Source organism: Stylophora pistillata, chromosome 10 (genome assembly GCF_964205215.1).
Source record: "Stylophora pistillata chromosome 10, jaStyPist1.2, whole genome shotgun sequence".
In the NCBI taxonomy this organism is placed as follows: domain Eukaryota; kingdom Metazoa; phylum Cnidaria; class Anthozoa; order Scleractinia; family Pocilloporidae; genus Stylophora; species Stylophora pistillata.
The window spans coordinates 26,880,558-26,891,500 of NC_142528.1; the positions used below are offsets into that span (position 1 = coordinate 26,880,558).

Consider the following 10,943-nt stretch of genomic DNA (forward strand, 5'->3'; position numbering starts at 1 on the left):
AAGCTGCGTATTTTCTCGGCAAGTCGTGAGTAAATGGCTTTTCTTTAACGTTAAAAGAAGGAAACTTCCAAGGCCAATTTTTTTTTATGTAATTTTTTACTGCCTGAGTTCTCTCGTCCATTGCAAGAATATTTGTGGATATTTTGAGGAGGCACAGACCATTCTGTTAACTAAAAGTTTGGATGGACTACCTGATAAAAAAAATTCCTAGTTGTCCAGAAAAAAATTGTCCATAACCAAAACAACACAGCGTTCATTGCCGGTTACTCAATAACAAAGGCCGAAACATTTTTGTCGTTAATTTCTTTAATTGTTTCATAATAGTGCATCATTGAGCCATTGCACGTCACGTGATGTGGCCAAGATCCATACCCTTTTGGAAATTTAAGTGTCACCTTAAAACATCCATCACAACACCATTACCAGTCGTTGATTTTCCTTGGTACTAATTGGTGCAGCATACACGAATGACAAACCTCGAGCGTCCAAATTAAGTTCGTAATCTGATCAGTTTTAGGAGTTTGTAATTAAGAGGGAAAATAAATACCACATACACAAGAGGTCCTGAATTCGATCTGCCCTCTTTCCAAAAGACTATTTCATGAAGGTTTCGAAATATTTGTTAATTGATTTTGATCACTCAATCAAGTCAGGTTTAAAACTCGTGTAGGTCCACAAAATAAGTACCATCAGAAATTGACTAAAACTATAATCATTAAAATTCTTATCTTTGTAGAGTTTCCTTCCAATTCAAGTTGATTCTAGTTTATTCTCTTACGTTCTTTCCTCTTCCTTCTTCTTAATTCCAGTTTCCTGTAAATAGCAAAAAATATTGTTTAGTTGGCTTGCTTATCTTAAGACTATTTAAGAATTCTATAAAAAAATTAAGAGAAAGGTCGCAAATTCTTATCAATAGAAATTAAGAAGCGAAAACGAATTTTTCAAGGGCGCAAACAAAATATATTTTTTCAAATAAAAAAATGATCACCATACAATGAAATATTATGATAAAAAGGTAAGTAATATTGCTTTCTCTTTGTGTTCAGAAGATCAGTCACTTAAAACATCAAATATGGAGTAGAAAAGTAAACCAATCACTGACGAAACGTCAGAGACTTAAGGTGATTTTTTTTCCAACGTTTTTCGTATGCAAATCAACACTTGAAGGGAAACAAAGCCAGTTCGTGTGATATATTTTCCTTGTTACAACCAGTGCCTAGTTTGTTTTGAAAAATGAAATTCATTACAACAGAAAAAATAAATTAAAAATTATAGAGTCTGAATGTTAAAAAAATGTCATACACCACTTCTGACTTCTAAAAAAAATTTCAATCAGTCCTGAGAAAAGTTATGAGAAAATGAAAGGAACATGTTTAATTTTTTTGTTGCATAGGATAGTTTTCCGTCAACAACTCAGTAAATAGTACATAGGAGACAACATACTTTTCAGTTGAAGCTGCTGCAGGTATTCAACACATCTGCAAATATTCAACATTCTCTCTCTCTCTCTTGCAGTCATTCGATGCGACTATGACTGTCCTATGGGTTCGGCTTTGGTTTGATAGCATTTCTCCATGCTGTTCTGTTATTAGCTGTAGTCCGCCATGATTTTCGTCAAATGTCTCTCCATTTCATATGTCGTTTCGCTACATCCTTGTATCTGAGACTAAGTCTTCCTTGGTTTTTGATTTCTTCACAGACTGAGCTGGGAGTAGAGCATTTCTCGGCGGAGCCGGTCGTTTCCATCCCGTGCACGTTTCCGAACCATCTAAGGTTTTTCTCAGTCAGTATGTCAGTCATGCATGGCAGGTCTGCGCGGCGTAGCATTTCTTCATTGTTGATTATATCGGTCCACTTGATGTCCATGATGTCTCTCAGCTGTCTCATCATGTAGGCATGTAGTTTGTAGTTTGTAGTTTGTAGTTTGTAGTTTGTAGTTTGTAGTTTGTAGTTTGTAGTTTGTAGTTTGTAGTTTGTAGTTTGTAGTTTGTAGTTTGTAGTTTGTAGTTTGTAGTTTGTAGTTTGTAGTTTGTAGTTTGTAGTTTGTAGTTTGTAGTTTGTAGTTTGTAGTTTGTAGTTTGTAGTTTGTAGTTTGTAGTTTGTAGTTTGTAGTTTGTAGTTTGTAGTTTGTAGTTTGTAGTTTGTAGTTTGTAGTTTGTAGTTTGTAGTTTGTAGTTTGTAGTTTGTAGTTTGTAGTTTGTAGTTTGTAGTTTGTAGTTTGTAGTTTGTAGTTTGTAGTTTGTAGTTTGTAGTTTGTAGTTTGTAGTTTGTAGTTTGTAGTTTGTAGTTTGTAGTTTGTAGTTTGTAGTTTGTAGTTTGTAGTTTGTAGTTTGTAGTTTGTAGTTTGTAGTTTGTAGTTTGTAGTTTGTAGTTTGTAGTTTGTAGTTTGTAGTTTGTAGTTTGTAGTTTGTAGTTTGTAGTTTGTAGTTTGTAGTTTGTAGTTTGTAGTTTGTAGTTTGTAGTTTGTAGTTTGTAGTTTGTAGTTTGTAGTTTGTAGTTTGTAGTTTGTAGTTTGTAGTTTGTAGTTTGTAGTTTGTAGTTTGTAGTTTGTAGTTTGTAGTTTGTAGTTTGTAGTTTGTAGTTTGTAGTTTGTAGTTTGTAGTTTGTAGTTTGTAGTTTGTAGTTTGTAGTTTGTAGTTTGTAGTTTGTAGTTTGTAGTTTGTAGTTTGTAGTTTGTAGTTTGTAGTTTGTAGTTTGTAGTTTGTAGTTTGTAGTTTGTAGTTTGTAGTTTGTAGTTTGTAGTTTGTAGTTTGTAGTTTGTAGTTTGTAGTTTGTAGTTTGTAGTTTGTAGTTTGTAGTTTGTAGTTTGTAGTTTGTAGTTTGTAGTTTGTAGTTTGTAGTTTGTAGTTTGTAGTTTGTAGTTTGTAGTTTGTAGTTTGTAGTTTGTAGTTTGTAGTTTGTAGTTTGTAGTTTGTAGTTTGTAGTTTGTAGTTTGTAGTTTGTAGTTTGTAGTTTGTAGTTTGTAGTTTGTAGTTTGTAGTTTCTTAACCTGTGACCTGTATATTGTCCATACTTCTGCTCCATAAAGGAGGCTTGATAGTACCACTGCTCTCTAGACTTTGTACTTCGCTCGGATGGAAACGTGTTTGTTTTTCCACAGCCGGTGTTGGAGTTTACCAAAAGCAGCACTTGCCTTTCCCATTCTATTCCGAATCTCCTTGTCTATACCAGCAGTGCGGTTCGAGACAGTGCTTCTAAGGTAGGTAAAATCAGTGCTTTGTACAAGTGGCTCCTGGTTTACCGTGATTGATTCTGGCCCAGGTGGAGGGTTAAATAGTTTGACTGGTTGAAACAGGCATTCTGTCTTCTTGATGTTTATCTTCAGGCTGAATTGGGCGGCAGCCCTAGCAAACTCATCAACAAGTAATTGTATATCTGCAGCATTGTGAGCCACCAGGGCAGTATCATCAGCAAACGGCATCTCTCGAATTAAGTACCTACTAATGCGAGTTTTTCCCTTGAAGTGAGACACATTAAAGAGATCTGCCCCACGTCTTGTCTGAATGTAAATCCCTTCATGTACGTTTCTAAACGCTACTTTCAAGGTTTCTGTTATGTATAATGAGAATAATGTAGGTGCGAGCACACAGCCCCGCTTTACACCATTTGTGACTGCAAATTTCTTGGAGATGTCTTTGCCTTGAACTACTTGGGCCTGCATCCCTTCACGTAGAGCTTTGATCATGTTGATGACTTTTTCTGTACATCCAAACTTTTTTAGTATGATACAGAGGCCTTCTCTTGACACTGTATCAAAGGCTATATTCAAGTCTATGAATACAGCACACAGTTGCATATTCTGTTCTATACATTTCTCTTGGATCTGCCGCAGGCTATAGATCATGTCGATGATACTTCGGTTGCTTCGGAATCCGCATCGAGTCTCAGGCAAGATGTTAGGAGTTATCTTGTTATTTAACCTGTTGAGGATAATACGAGCCATTATTTTTCCAGCAATAGACAGAAGCGAGATTCCCCTGGAATTGCCACAGTCTCTCCTGTTTCCCTTCTTGAAGATAGTCTCTATGTTTGCATCCTTCCAGTCTTGTGGCATTTGTTCTTTTGTCCAGATATCAACAATCAGATCGCAAAGTCTCTCTTTCAACTTTATTCCGCCATACTTCCAAACCTCAGCAGGGATGCCGCATTCACCAGGAGCCTTGTTCTCCTTGGTAGCATGCAGTAATTGCTTTATCAAGCTCATTAAATTCCGGTAACTCATCCAGGCTGACATTTGTTGGTACGTCTGGGAGGCTGTCTAGAGCAGCGTGGTTCAGTTTTCCAAGCACATTTAGCAGTTGATCAAAATGCTGGGAAAATCTGTTCAGAATTTCGTCCTTTCTCTTCAAGACTGTTACTCCATCAACATCAAGCGCTGTTAGTTGGGCACTCCCTCTCTTCTGTGGTCCATACACCACTTTAAGGTCATTGTAGAATGCCTTCATGTCATTTTGGGCCGCTGCCTGCTGTAATTCTACTGCTTTATCTTCCCACCACTGAGACCTCTTTTCTCTGGTATACTTCTGAAGTTTGCTTCTGGCTGTAGCAAGCCTAGAGCTGCTCACTTGTGTTTTTCTTTTTAGTTCGTTTGCTTTAGCCTTATTTTGTTCGCCAAACAAGGTGTTAAGCTCAACATCACTCTCATCAAACCAGTCTTGGTGTTTCCGGTCTGGTTTACCAAGGATATCTCCAGCTGTTTCGTAGGCAGTGGTCTTCAACCTGTCCCACTGCTCCTCTAAATCCAAGTTTTCATCATACTTTTCTTCCATGATCATGTCCATTTGCTTCTGGAACGCCCTGCATACTTTCTCATTTCGCAACTTAGCCACATTCATTTTGGATGTTGGTTTTCCTTTAGTCTTGTTAGTGGCTTTCCTAAGTACAAAAGCGAGTTTAGATCGAGTCATGTTGTGATCTGTCGAGCAGTCAGCCCCTCCCATTGCTCTAATGTCCAACACATCCTTCTGATCGCTCTGCCGTGTTATCACATAATCTATAATAGGTGCCAATGCCTTGACCGAGGATGCATCCAGGTAGTTTTGTGATGAAGCTTGTGTTTGAAGACAGTGTTAGTGATGACTAGCTTGTACTCAGAGCAGAATGCTAGTAAGAGTTCACCATTTGAGCGGCACTTTCCGATTCCTTGTAAGCCGATTACACCGGGCTAGTTATTTTGCCTCACATCCAGCCCTTGCATTGAAATCACCAGCTATAATGAGTTTATCAGTGGTAGGGACCTCCTTCCCGGTTCCCTCAGTCTGTTATAAAATTCTTCTTTGTTCTCTTTAGGGTTTGTCATTGTCGGAACGAAGGCACTGATAATTGTAGCATAGACGTTTCTCTCCAGAGGCACACATACTCCGCGTCTCTGAGTGGCAAAAGCAGTTATCGCGCATCCGCGTCCCACGTGGACAGACAACTTACCCTGACTAGGGGATCCTAATTCATGATCGGGACGGACAAACACAACTTTCAAGTTTAGGGGCCAGGAGCTGACAAGTTTGGTATTCCAAAGTAATGGCCAACGGTCGACCTTTACTTTCATTCGCCGGTGGCCAAAACACTGTCAAATGCCTTTAATTCTTGCTCAGACCAGGACTTGTTCTTTAGCTTTTCGTCTACTTTGCTCTTCCCCTTAACAGCAGTCGACTGACCATTTTGATTTCCCAGGGCCATGACCCATCATTCCTTTCTAGTTCCATTTCCCTTACAGAGTTTAATAATTTATAATAATAATAATAATAACAATTTAATATTTATATTGCGCAAATTAGCATGTGGATATGATCAAATGCGCATCACAGCACCTTTCGGAGGACTTTGGCCGGACTGCATCAGCAGTTTACAAACAATCGAAGGAAACTTATTTGAAGATGCCCCCTACCCCCAATTCCCAGTAAACAGGCCAGACCACATCACAGTAATCTCGTGAGTGGGTTCCTTAACGTCCCCTGCCTAACCAAATTATAACTAATTAATAGATGCAGGAGACGGGACCTACGGTTTATTCATGCTTATCCGAGAAGACTAAAATGTCTATCCATTTCTTGATATTATAGAAAGGTAGCGCACACGAGGTTTGGCACACGAGGTGCGACCATTTGTATTTAATCATTCTGTTTTCTTGAATTGACTGGACTTTTATTTTACTGCCAAAAAATTATTTATATAGTGGAAATAGTGAGGGAAAGGAATAGAAAGGGAGGAAATTATTCATTTTGGTTTGAGTTGTGGGAAGTGGGATGGAGAGATTTCTTGAGGGCCATGGGAAGCGGGGAAGCTAGGTATGAAATTTTAGTAATAAGAGACACAACTCTTGGGGTGCGGAATTTCATCGAATCCTGTTAAAAAGAAAGGTAGAAGTCATAAAGGAGGACCACAGTGAGAAGAGGTGTGTCCAGGGAGGGGAGGGAGGGAGGTAGTGAGAGAGCCGCAGGATTTAGGATGCGTTTTGATTTCCATATCTTATGCTTTCTTCAGTACTTCCACAAACCGAAAGCCTCTCGGAATTTAGCGGGAATTTTGTCAAAAGAGTTCGTCGTAAATCAGTTTCCATGCGCATTCTCGATATTGTTCTATATGCATTTCCTAGGGTGCTTCTCTTTGACGAAGGGCTAACGCTCGAAACGTCAGCTTTGAAACTCTTTACGGTGGCCAATTTACATCATCAACTCAATTGATCAAACCAAAATTCCTTTTTTCAGATATCAAGATATAAGGTTTCTGGGAAGAACACTCCTTTCTAGGATGGACAGCTCGTGTTTCTTACACCCCAGGTTGGTATTTGTTGTCATTTTCACGTCAAAGTTACTTACGGATGTTACTCCTGGCAATTATCCTAAATGTATTACCTGATTTTTTGATCGAGAAACAAACCTTAAGGCTGGAATTGGCGGTCTTTAATTCCAGTTCATTGTATATGCCCCTGAAATAAGGAACACTCAATGTCTGTGCTTGGGCTTCCGGTGGTTGGACGTCAAGGACAGTAAAGAACATAATCCTCTTTTAAGCTAATCTTCTTTTTACCCTAACTGTAAAGTAAAGTAACATCATCGCCCGTGATGCGCGAGGATTCGTTTGGTTGTCGTTCCTCATAGGCGTATATGAGGAGAGCAAAGCAGATGAAGTAAAACCGAGCTAAATGGCTCTAAATCAGCCCAAGAAATTCCCACGATACAAAGGAATATACAAGGACTCTTCATTCCATCCTTACATTTTATTTGAAAATTTTATCAATTGCGCAATATGAACGTATTTGCATATCCATGAGGCTCAATGTCTGCGCTTGGGCTTCCAGTGGTTGGACGTCAAGGACAGTAAAGAACATAATCCTCTTTTAAGCTAGTCTTCTTTTTACCCTAACTGTAAAGTAAAGTAATATTTGAACATTGTTGTAATATTTTTCATGTTCATTTTCGCTCTTTTTTTCCCTAAAAAATTTTTCGGCTGGTTCCAAAGGTTCTGGAGGCTTAGCGCACTGTTGATCAACCGTAGAGGAAAACGACAAGGATATACCAACATGGGTGTGTATAAATTCAAATTTTGAAACAATGAAAATTATTTGGCATGTTGTTAAACTCAAATTAGGAAAAAGTGACAATTAAATTCCAATCAATGAAAAACAGGGAAACGCCTCAGTAATTACATATAAAGATTTCGCCTTCGGCTAACGTCACACAGCCACAATAGCTGTTCAAAAGTTAGCGCATTCGCCCACTTCATCAAAGATTTTCGTCATGTTCTCTTGGTAGTTTCACTGGTCTCCCATCATTTTCCTCAGATGGGCTCCGCACAGAACTAGCTCCATCAGTCTGTATAGCTCTATGTTCTCTGATTTCTTCACGCGCTCCCTTCGGGTTTAAAAATTTGAAAACCAGAAATGCAATAATCCAGCCGATGGTATTATAAACCAAAGGATTTGTTCAGAAGACATTTTTTCAAGTACACGGGTTTGACATGAAATCTTGTTGACACAACGACCAAGATCCTCCCACTGTGTGTATACAAAATAGGACTCTTTCGGTATTACATTTTCTTTGCAGCGCCGGTCACAGAGGTCACCGCACTTCGTCTATTTTTGTCCTCACTCCATCTTCAGTTCAGCGAGGCGTGATAAAAAGACATATTTCTCTTTTAACTTAATCTCCTTTTTACCAGAAAACGAACATTTGAGCATTGTTAAAGTATTCTTAGTCTTCACTCTCTTCATTTTCCGAAAAAAAAAGATGCTCCGGAGATTTTGGGCGTTCCATGGTCTGCTGATCAACAGTTTAAGCAAGCAAGTAGGTTTCTCACGCGGCCCTGTCGTAAAAATGTAATACACTTCTCCTGTCATTATTATCCAATCGCCATTCTAACGATAACGAAAATGGAAGAGTCAAGAAAACACCTTTTATTTTTTATCATCAAAGCCGCGAGTACAAACTTCTGCCCGTTGTCCCAAGGGTAAATAATGCTTCCTCGCACGAAAAAGTAAAACCGTCGTTACAAAGTAAGAAGCAATGACCACTTTTAAAACGTCGTTTTACTCAAACAAAGAAGCAATGACAAATTTCAGTGAAACGTCTCACTAATCATTAAGATTTCGCCTTTCGGCCAGCGGCGTCACACAGTCACAATAGTTGTTCAAAAGTCAGTCAGGCATCGCTTCCATAAGTCCTTAACACAAACAAGAACGTTGGGCCACCTTGATAGCTCACGTAATAACAGTTACTAATGAGGCGTTAAAAGAATTTTGTTCACCTTGACTAAAACAAAAGTTTCAATAGTTCGCGACTGTCGAAGTCAATATTTTTCTGTCCTGGTGGTACGACACTTCCACAGTAAAAATAAAATTATAATGCATTCTTCCTTTCATGACTATCCAGTCGCTTTTCTAAAGAGAAGAAAAATTGAAAGCATTAAAACCACGCTTTTGTAATTATTTCTGTACTTATTTCGAGCTTTAGGCGAGTGCAGCTGCGCGTGACGAAGACACGCTTTCTTCGGCTTGGCTCTATCGTGCCTCGCCTGACAGCAAATTATGAAAGAACAAAACCGCAATTAAAATGATGAATGATGGTAATCTTAAGCTCGGAGATAAAATGTACTTAGATTAGCTTTGATTGATAGGCTGGCGCTTGAAATAGTCAGCAAGCATGCCTTTGCCTCTAATACAACCTGTGATCAGACTTTCTCGGAAAGAGTCGCTTACAAAATCGAGAGCCCGGAGAACAGAATTTACACGTAGAATTTACACGGAGAACAGAATTTACACCAAATGCAATTTGAAAAAGAAATTGTGCATTTTTTAAGGATATAAAAAGCCCTAATTACATAAATTTCAGTAAGAACTTAATGATGAATGCTGTTTTGAACTTTTAGGCTATTGCAGTAATCAAAGTTGTACCACATATTTGAAGCGTGGACAGAAAAATAAAACACTGAGACAAGACTTGCTCGAGCCATACGTGTTCATGGTCGGCGAGCTCCACCAGTATGTGTGTTCGTTTAAAGAGGAAGAAACATAAGAGTTCTATTAGCACAACGAACAAGATAAAAAAATAAAATTAGGAAACAATGAAAATAGGAGCATATAAAACACACACGAAAAATCCTAACGAAGCTAAAGGCTCAAAATGTTTTTGCTGCATCAAGGGGAATTTAAAAATCATGGAATTTACACTCTATTTTTGTCAATAAATCCGCATGTGCCCACCTCATCAAAGATGCTCGTCATGTTCTCTAGGTCGTTTCCCTGGTCTCTCATCATTTTCTTCAGGTAACTTTCGCACAGCAAAAGTTCCATCAGTCTGTACAGCTCTATATTCTCTGATTTCTTCACGCGATTCCTTCGGATTAAAAAACTTGTAAAGCAGAAAAGCAATAATCGAGCCGATGGTAACGTAAACGAAACGCCATAAGATTTGTTCAGAGAACATTTCTTCATGTGCACTGGTGCGAATTCACTGGTACTGATCCAGTGAATTCTCCTGATGCGTGTCTACAAAATAGGGTTCTTAAACGACAAAGGACAGTTCTTACGCGACTTTCACATTCTTTCCAATGTTACACCCAAGCGCAGACCCAAGCGGTCATGCCAGAGTGCTTTTCATCTTCAACGGCGAAGGAAGTTCTGAAAATGAAAGCGTTTGATAATAGGAACATTAGTCAAACAACCAGCTAGAAAGCAGTCGCGAGAGAGCAAAATCTTACAGCACGCTAATTTAATGTAAGTTTTTACGCCGTTAAGTAACATTACCCTGTGTTTACACCCACGCGCCTACCCTGTCTTAGCAGAGTCATGCCAGAGGGCTTTTCATCTTCAACGATGCGCAAAGGAAATTCTGAAAATGAAAGGGTTTGGTAATAGGAGCATTAGTCAAACAACCAGCCAGAAAACAGTCGCGAGATAGCAAAATCTTACAGCATGCTAAACTACTGTAAGTTTTTACGCCGTTAAGTAACATTACCCTGTGCAGCAAACTCCGAGTTATACAACGAACAGGTCATGCGAATTTCTTTACATTCTTTACAATGTTACACCCAATGTTAAAGAACTCACTCACGAGTTTACTGTGATGTGGTCTAGCATGTTTACTGGGAATTGCGGGGGGGGGGGGGGGGAGAGGGCATCTTCAACTTCCTATGATTGATATTGTAAACTGCTTAATGCAGTCCGGCTAAAGTCCCCCGAAACTGTTGCAGTGCGCACTTGATCATATTCAAATGTTAATTTGCGCAATATAAATATTAAATGTCAAATATCAAATATCATCACCCACGCAGACAGTGGCGCAAAATCGTACATCATGTAAAATAATTGGGCTCTATCCGTACTCAACAATCTTGCCCTGAAAGAATTTTGATTGGAACAATTACATTGTAGATCTAGACACTGATCAAAGGTTTGGTTCACTACCAAACCTTTGATCAGTAAATAAGTAAGACCAAACCTGAACTTA

General features: G+C 38.8%; 1 long non-coding RNA gene across 1 annotated transcript in view; it reads right to left on the reverse strand.

Annotated features, from left to right (window-relative positions):
• Positions 1–8,377: 8,377 nt before the first annotated feature.
• LOC148722447 (uncharacterized) overlaps positions 8,378–10,943 on the reverse strand; it is a 2,885-nt gene continuing 319 nt past the window's right edge. The window contains exons 2-3 of the long non-coding RNA XR_015992215.1: positions 9,698–10,325; positions 8,378–8,875 (exon numbers count right to left, since the gene is read on the reverse strand). This is a non-coding gene — a long non-coding RNA (uncharacterized LOC148722447). The remainder of the gene's footprint in view (positions 8,876–9,697; positions 10,326–10,943) is intronic.